The sequence below is a fragment of the Pinus tabuliformis genome, chromosome 1_1, assembly GCF_031772625.1.
Source record: "Pinus tabuliformis cultivar Carrire ecotype Pingquan chromosome 1_1, CPIR1, whole genome shotgun sequence".
NCBI classification, from domain to species: domain Eukaryota; kingdom Viridiplantae; phylum Streptophyta; class Pinopsida; order Pinales; family Pinaceae; genus Pinus; species Pinus tabuliformis.
In genome coordinates, this window is record NC_142297.1 from 497,187,564 (window position 1) to 497,195,301 (window position 7,738).

General features: G+C 36.7%; 1 pseudogene; it reads right to left on the reverse strand.

Annotated features, from left to right (window-relative positions):
* Positions 1 to 643: 643 nt before the first annotated feature.
* On the reverse strand, positions 644 to 2,564 carry LOC149213948 (replication protein A 70 kDa DNA-binding subunit A pseudogene; annotated as a pseudogene).
* Between the last annotated feature and the right edge of the window lie 5,174 nt (positions 2,565 to 7,738).

Consider the following 7,738-nt stretch of genomic DNA (forward strand, 5'->3'; position numbering starts at 1 on the left):
TAACATATTGATGGTCTCCTTATCATAAGTTGTTCATCTTTAAGAGATCAGAATACTAATAAATCACAGCTTGCTTTGAGTAGTTTTTGACTTATATCACTAACTCTTTCTTCACTTGTTACACATTACAATGTATGTTGGAAGCAGAATGTTGGAGAGAGGCACAGTGGTGTTATAATTTGTCATCTTAGAGCTTGATTACTTTTTAGACTTATATCTAACTACTTCTTAATCGTGTTTCACATAGTACTATATGTTGGAAACAGAGTGTTAGGAAGAGATGAACATTATAATTGGTCTTTAAAGTGTTTTTTCTTACCTTTTTATTGCAGCAGCATGAGTAGTGACTAGTGCCATTAGAAAGTGGTTTTTATGCTTTGCTTTCAGTTTCATTTCAAGTTATTTCTTTCAAGCTCTTTCTTTGCAAGTTTAGAAGGTAGTTAGAAACCACCAGTTACACACACTCACTCATTTAGAAACCACCATACACACACAAATCACTCATTTGTTTATAAAATCATCACTCCAGCTTAGGAAGTTAAATTGACCACAACACCCCCAAACGACAAAAATATCTAAGAGGTTACTTAAGTATATACTGTACACCTTCACTTCATCAGCTTACGAGCCCCAGGTTGACAATTTATGATAGCAATTTAGACAACACTAAATTGACTAAACAGGTTCCATCCCCATAATTGCTAACTTTCTTGTGGCACTGCCTTTCTCCAATGAACAAAGGGCAAGTAGTATAGAAAAAGTTGTCTGTCTTTATAAAAGATACGGTCACTTTTATTGAAATCTAGTCAGGCTTCTCAGATCTACCAAGTCCTTCATCCTTAATTTGAGAAACCATCTTACACATTTCCACTCTTCCCCCGGATGTCAATTCTCTAGTAATAGACTGAGAAGCAGTTCTCTTCCCCTCTCTCTCAAACCAGTCTCTCAATCGACGAGCCTCTGGAAGGTCTGGGTTTATAACAAGTTGGGTTGTGGAAATTGTACCCACAGATTTCCCACTAAAATCACTAATCCGTCCAGCTTTCACAGCCAGGATGGAGAAGGATCCAGAATCACATAGCTCTTGAATCTGCTGACCCTCCTTATTGCAGAAGGCACCCCACATAGTGAGCTCCACACTGCGACCTGACATGTCCTTCATTTGAAGAGACCTTTTCTGAGTCTCCGTGCCATTTTTTCTCATTATTATACTCGATGGATTGATTAAGATTACAACACCAATGACATCTGCCATAGAATTGTTCTCCATGTTCTCAACTTCACTTATTGGTATAAAATTGAAATGCTGCTTTGGTATTGAGTTGTCATCCTCCAAACATGGTTCTATTGTTGAAGTAGACTCCAAGAAAATTTCCCAGTCATTCTTTAGATGATTGATTTTTTTTTTTTGCGGGTTTTAAACTTCCCTTTGAGATTATATAAACTTTCCCACTTTCTATCTGATCATAAAACTGATCAGCAACAACATTAAAACATGTTACTCGTATTTCCCCACCATCATAGTCTAGCAGATCAAAACTAAATACTTTTCCATCTCCTTTTGCATTGTTATAGCGATGAAGTTCTCCTTTAGAAGTGACTCTAGCCTTTATTGTCCATCGGCCCTGATAAGGATTCAATACTGCAATAGGAATAATTCTTGCAGGAGCCTCATTTCTAGCAATCGATCCTCTGCTAGAATACATGGGAGGTGGTTGATAGGAAGGGGCAACAGTTGGACAACCATATGGATTGGAGGCATCATTCATTCCTCTATAAATTGCTCCACCTATTCCCCCAACTGCTGGGATTTGCATTTGATGAAGTGGTGGTGCAGGCCTTGTATATGAGCCAGTTCCAGCTCCAGACATATGTGAGGGCACGGGTACTGCAGCATTGGGCTCATTCCTTTGATACACTCCATTTACTAGTTGAGCCTCCACATTTATATTTGGCACCATTCTTGGTCCTGGATTGAAAGAACTTCCATATGACTGCCCTGGTTGGGCTTGTGGTGATCTAGGCCCTGTGTTGAGAGAACTTCCATAAGACTGCACTGCTTGGGCTTGTGGTGGAGGTTGAGCCTAAGGAGCAAACTGCATTGGCATTGCAGCCCTCTACTGTTGCTACTGCTGAGCACTTGCATTTGCATCTATGAGTTGTTTTGGTTCACCAACGATGTCACACTTAGGTATCACAATTTCCATGTTCAAAACTATGATAATCCTCAGTCTTTCCAATCGTTGAAGCAACAAAAATTAATATGGCAACATAACATTTCGGGATTGCCTTTCTCACATATAGCCCACAGACATCCAATGTAGGTAGACAGCCCTAACAACTGGCTTGCACTTAACCAATCACAGGTCTATGATGAATAGTAAATGAAGCTTTTCTCCTTTTTCCTACAACCTACAAAACCTAGAAATTGCTCGAGAAGCATCAACACAACTAGGATGTGCAACAACTGAGCCTCCATTGCAGGTGCAAGGATGAATCATTGCCTCGTGATCTTCATTGTCCTCACACCCACAGATACAACAAACTTGCTCCTCTGCAACCATCTCACTGTGTTTTGAGTCATTGCATATGTCTTTAAGTGAAATTTCACTATAAAATCCCTTAAGGCATTTCGTTATTCAGCCTTAACAAGGCCCTATGAAAGCCTTTCACTCCAGATCATGTTGCTCAAATAAAAACCGTGTTGTTGAAGCATTTTAGGTAGGCAGATAGACACAAGCTGATGAATTGTCAAGCTTGGAAAAGATGTAAGTAAGGATGACAGCAAATACTGAATGAACATCTATAAATCTTCAAGTAATTCCTCTCTAGAACCATGAGACCAGCAGCTGTAAACTTTTCACTAGCAATATCCCTGTCAACAATGTACCGTGCCCTCTGCACAGGATACCTCTTTCAATCAAAGTAGAGAAACGAGCTCGCCATATGTTGAGATGAAGATTAGCAGCATGGTAATAGGCCTTCAAATGCTATATTCTCTCCTTCTCCATCACAATCCAGCCACAAGACCAGCCACTGACATTTCCTAGCTTCTTCTGGATCATTCAATATCTGAACTACTGCGTGGGAGATCTTTGAGCCAATCACTCATTTGGTCATATCTTTTGATCTGGGAGCCAGTTTTTGGAGTGTAATATACTGTTGGAAAGCTCTTTCTAAGCTACTCCTGATGAATAGAATTATGACATGTTTTGTGCTGATCATCCTGTGCAAAACATCTAACAAATCCAGACATAGTAAGAGCTTATGTTGATCCCTAATGACAGGCCGCGAAGATTGGAACTAACAACTCATAAACACTAACATTTTCAATGACTCGTTGGTTTATTGGTGTCATTGAACACCAAGGATGGTGTTCCCCCTAGGGGGGTGATTCTGTAACAACCTCTTGTTGAATTTCCATGTAAAAAGAAATATAAGACCAAGGTCATGGGACACATTCCAAGCTGAATGTTGTGAAAAAACATCCTAGTGGGGTGTTCATTTGGTTATTATGGCTAATGGGAAATTGGAAAAGGAAATCGAAAAGGATTTGAAAAGGAAAAGAAGCATTAATTGGCATTTTATTTATGAAAATAATGGAAATTAAGAGAAAAGGAAGGTGAAAGGTCATAGGTTGCGTGTGAGGCAAAAATTGAAGGAAAATAATGGAAATTGAAAAAATAGTGGCCTCAATGATAAAAAGGCTTATGAAGATCAGTTCACATACTTCTGTCAATCTAACCTTTTGTTAGTATTAGTTTTGTCAGTGTAGTTTTGGAGCTCTCTCTATTCTCTCTCTCATACTATTGCACACTTAGAGCATTCTTATAGCACTCTAGCATTGGAGAAAGGAAGGAAAAGGAAGGAAAAGAAAGTGAAGGAAAGAAAAAGATCAAGCATGGAAGATTTGGATAAGGTGATTACAATGATATTACTTGTAGGTATCGAGTTGCATGTATGATTTCCTTGATACTTTTGGAATGTATGGTATATGCATGTATGTATTTGGTTCTCTTGTTGCCATTGGTATGATTTTTTCAAAGTGTGACAATGGTTTTCAACATTTCCTTTCCATTTCCTAATATCCATGTTGTGATGGGGTTATTTCATTTGTTTGAGTTGGAGTGCCGAATGATTTTGGAATCACGTGAGGTGGTCTCAAGAAAATTCCCAAGGGCCTAGGAATCCCTTGATCGATAATGGGGGGATACATGATAAAGCCTAAGGGTGGAGACGGGAAAATTACTCAAGGTATTAGTGAATAAATTTGGAGGCATCCATGCTTTTTTAGGGCTTAGTGATCCCTTGAATGGTAATGGTGGGATTGTGCTAAAGCTTAGTTGTATAGGTGAGGGTTTCATACCTAGAAATCTGTTGACTAGTAATGGCGAGATAAACAGTAAATCCCGAGGAAATCTTGGTTGTTTTGTTGTGAGTCCCACATTCATGCTTGGAATATGGCACAGGAGTGATTGGCTGAAAGAAATATTTGGTTCAACCCAATCTATGGTTGGGTGGTACATGGAAGTCCATTACTTGGTTGGATTTTCATATGTTAATAAGATATCTTCCCTCTTGTATTTCATGAGTATTTATACTTGTTATTATGTGTCTTTGATGATTATTTTATCATTGTTATTATTATGGTTATATGCTCATTATAAGCATGGTTTCATGGCAGATTCTAGTTATGGCCCTTAACGCGTTTTTATTGGTAAATGAATGGTTATCAAATGTATGACTTAAGAGATGTTCTTTCAGTTATTATGAGAGTGCATTAGAACTTCTTGATGATTCCCATATAAGTATTAGATCCCTATGTTTAAATATACATTCATGACCTGTAGATTTCATGTTCATCATGTGTTTGATGAAATTTTTGTCATGGTTAGGTATTTCCAGGTGATGTTTTCTTATAATTTTCATATTGATGTTGTTGTCCTAGTGTCATTCATTATTCTGGAAAGTTTCATTAAGTTCTAGGCACTGGTATGGAGACTAGCCCTGAAAAAGTCCCATAGATCTCACGTCGCAGGGATTGGACTCAGTGAAAAAGATTACAATCACTCCCTTGCAAGCTTATTCATGCGTCTAAAGGGTCAAACTCAAATTTTTGTAGTGTTTTACCAACGTTTGTGAGTCTAGGACATTGAAAAAGATGTTTAACTCAGGGTTTGGGCACCTGGAAGGGTGGTTCAACTCTTGGGGGTCTTGTAGCACCCGATGGAAGTCATTAAAGTTTTTGTTCGTTGATTCCACTTCCTGAAGGTGATCTAGGAGGTTGAGTCATATCATAGTAGCCCTCAACTCATGTTTACCCTAGTAGGCAAGTGAAAGTGGGTAGATATGGGAGGGATTATTATAAGAATCCAGATCATTTGGTTGAAATATTTTGTAACTCTATTTGTAGTTAAAGGAAACTACCCATGGAAATCATTGTGTAATTACTAAGAGAATCAAAATATTCTCATGATGATCTTTTCATTGTAATTAATATCTCAAAAAGAGAATATTGTTTTCGTGCGAGGGATAGAGTAAAGAATTGGAGTATACTATTGGAAAGGGGAAAAACCTCACTCTGTAATCCTGATACCTTTATTAATGAAAATCTCAACTTTGTGGTTCGATAATTTCCTCTGAGTAGTTTGTGTCTTTTTAGTACACCAACCCTTGCTGAGGAAGAGAGTCCCCCCTTCTTAATGGGGATCATTAGTTAGTTAGAGTGGAATACATAATTGCATAAATATTTCTTAGTTATTTTATTGTTTTTACTGTTTCTCTTATAGTTAATTCTATGTGTAATTTAATTAATTACAATAAGCTTTGGAAGGTATGTCAACTTAAGTCCTGGACCAGTCCCTTAGTTTAGTGTGGAAGTTAATTATTTGCTTTGTTGTTACAATTTGGATTGCACTTCCTTTTATGTGTGCAGATTGAATGAGTGATGTTTTTTAGGAGTGTTGTGAGAGTGGTCGAATGAAATATTAGATAAATATTTATCATATGTGTGATTGTTTTTGTTATAATTAATTATGTGTATAATTTAACTAATTGCAGTAAGCTTTGGAAGGTGTGACAACTTAAGCCCTAGATTGCTCCCTAAGTTTAGTGTGGTAGTGAGTTATTACTTTGTTGTTATAGTTTGGATTGCACCTCCTTTTATGTGTACAAATTGAATGAGTGATTGTTTTCAGGAGTATTGTGAGAGTGGTTGAATGATAGATTACATAAATATTTCTTAGTTATGTGATTATTGTTATTGCAGTTGTTACAGTTAATTTTGTGTGTAATTTAATTAATTGCAATAAGCTTTGGATGGTGTTACAACTTAAGTCCTCGACCATTCCCTCAGTTTAGTATGGAAGTGAAATATTTGGTTTTTTGTTAATGTATGGATTACACTTCCTTTTATGTGTGCATATTGAATGAGTGATGATTTTTAGGAGTGCTATGAGAATGGTTGAATGGTATATTGCATAAATATTTCTCATTTTTGTGATTATTGGTATTGATGTTATTATAGTTAATTTTGTGTGTAATATAATTAATTGCAGTAAGCTTTGGATGGTGTTACATCTTAATCCCTGGATCGATCCCTCAGTTTAGTGTGGTAGTGAATTATTTTCTTTGTTGTTATAGTTTGGATTGCACCTTTTTATGTGTACATATTTAATGAGTGATGGTTTTCAGGAGTGTTTTGAGAGTGGTTGAATGACAGAGTATCTTATTCTGCAATATTTCTTTGCATTGAATCTATGTGGAGTGTGTAAAAACATTTTTTATTACTGAGAGTGTGTGTGCAATGAGTTTGGTTGAGATTATTTCATACTAGTCATCATCTGTCTTAGCATAGACTTTGCGCCATGGCCTTGTAAAAATTAAAGCCTACATGGATCAATAATTAAATGTAAGAGTGAGTTGACCAACATTAAAATGAAAACAATATAAAAATAATTAAGTTAACAAAGTTTCTTATTCAAATTATTGTGAGATACACACATTAATATTGTATTAACTTTTATGTCTTCCTGAACATATGTTGATACAAAATGAATGGAAGAAGCATTCAAGTAATCCTATTTTTTTATGCCAACAATTCATAACATGTATTGAACACTTCAATGATATTTAAATAGGTAATTCATATTGACACAAATAATACTAAAGCATTTCAAATTTTAGGCTATAAGAATCATCATTTTTTAAACACGGATTACAAATAATTCTGAAAATTTAGAAGGCTTTGTCATTAACATCATACGGTAGCACCTTGACTGCGGTTGCGCGCAGAGGTAAGAAAGATGTCCTTGTTGGTAGCAAGGGTGTGACCACCGTAGCAAGCCAAGGAAGGTGCATGAAGGGTTATAACACACAAAATGGGGAATGAGTGCGCCCCTTTGAAACCTGTGGAAAAATGCAGCTTGAAAGGGAACACACGAGAAAAGATACATCACCAACTGGAAGGCAGGGAAACCAATGATCCAAAGTGATAGTTAAACCAACAACACATCTCAATGAGGTTCATACATACATATATAGTAAGTTCCACACATACACGCGTAAAAAAATACATATATTGTTAGTGTAACCAAGAAGTTGAAATACAATAACATATGCATGAAACACATTGGCTTTGTTATATTAAGAAAGTAAAAGTTCCAATCATACATGCAACCATGACCAACCACTAGTTCCAATAGCGGAATATTACAGTCACTACCCCCTGCTCCTCCAA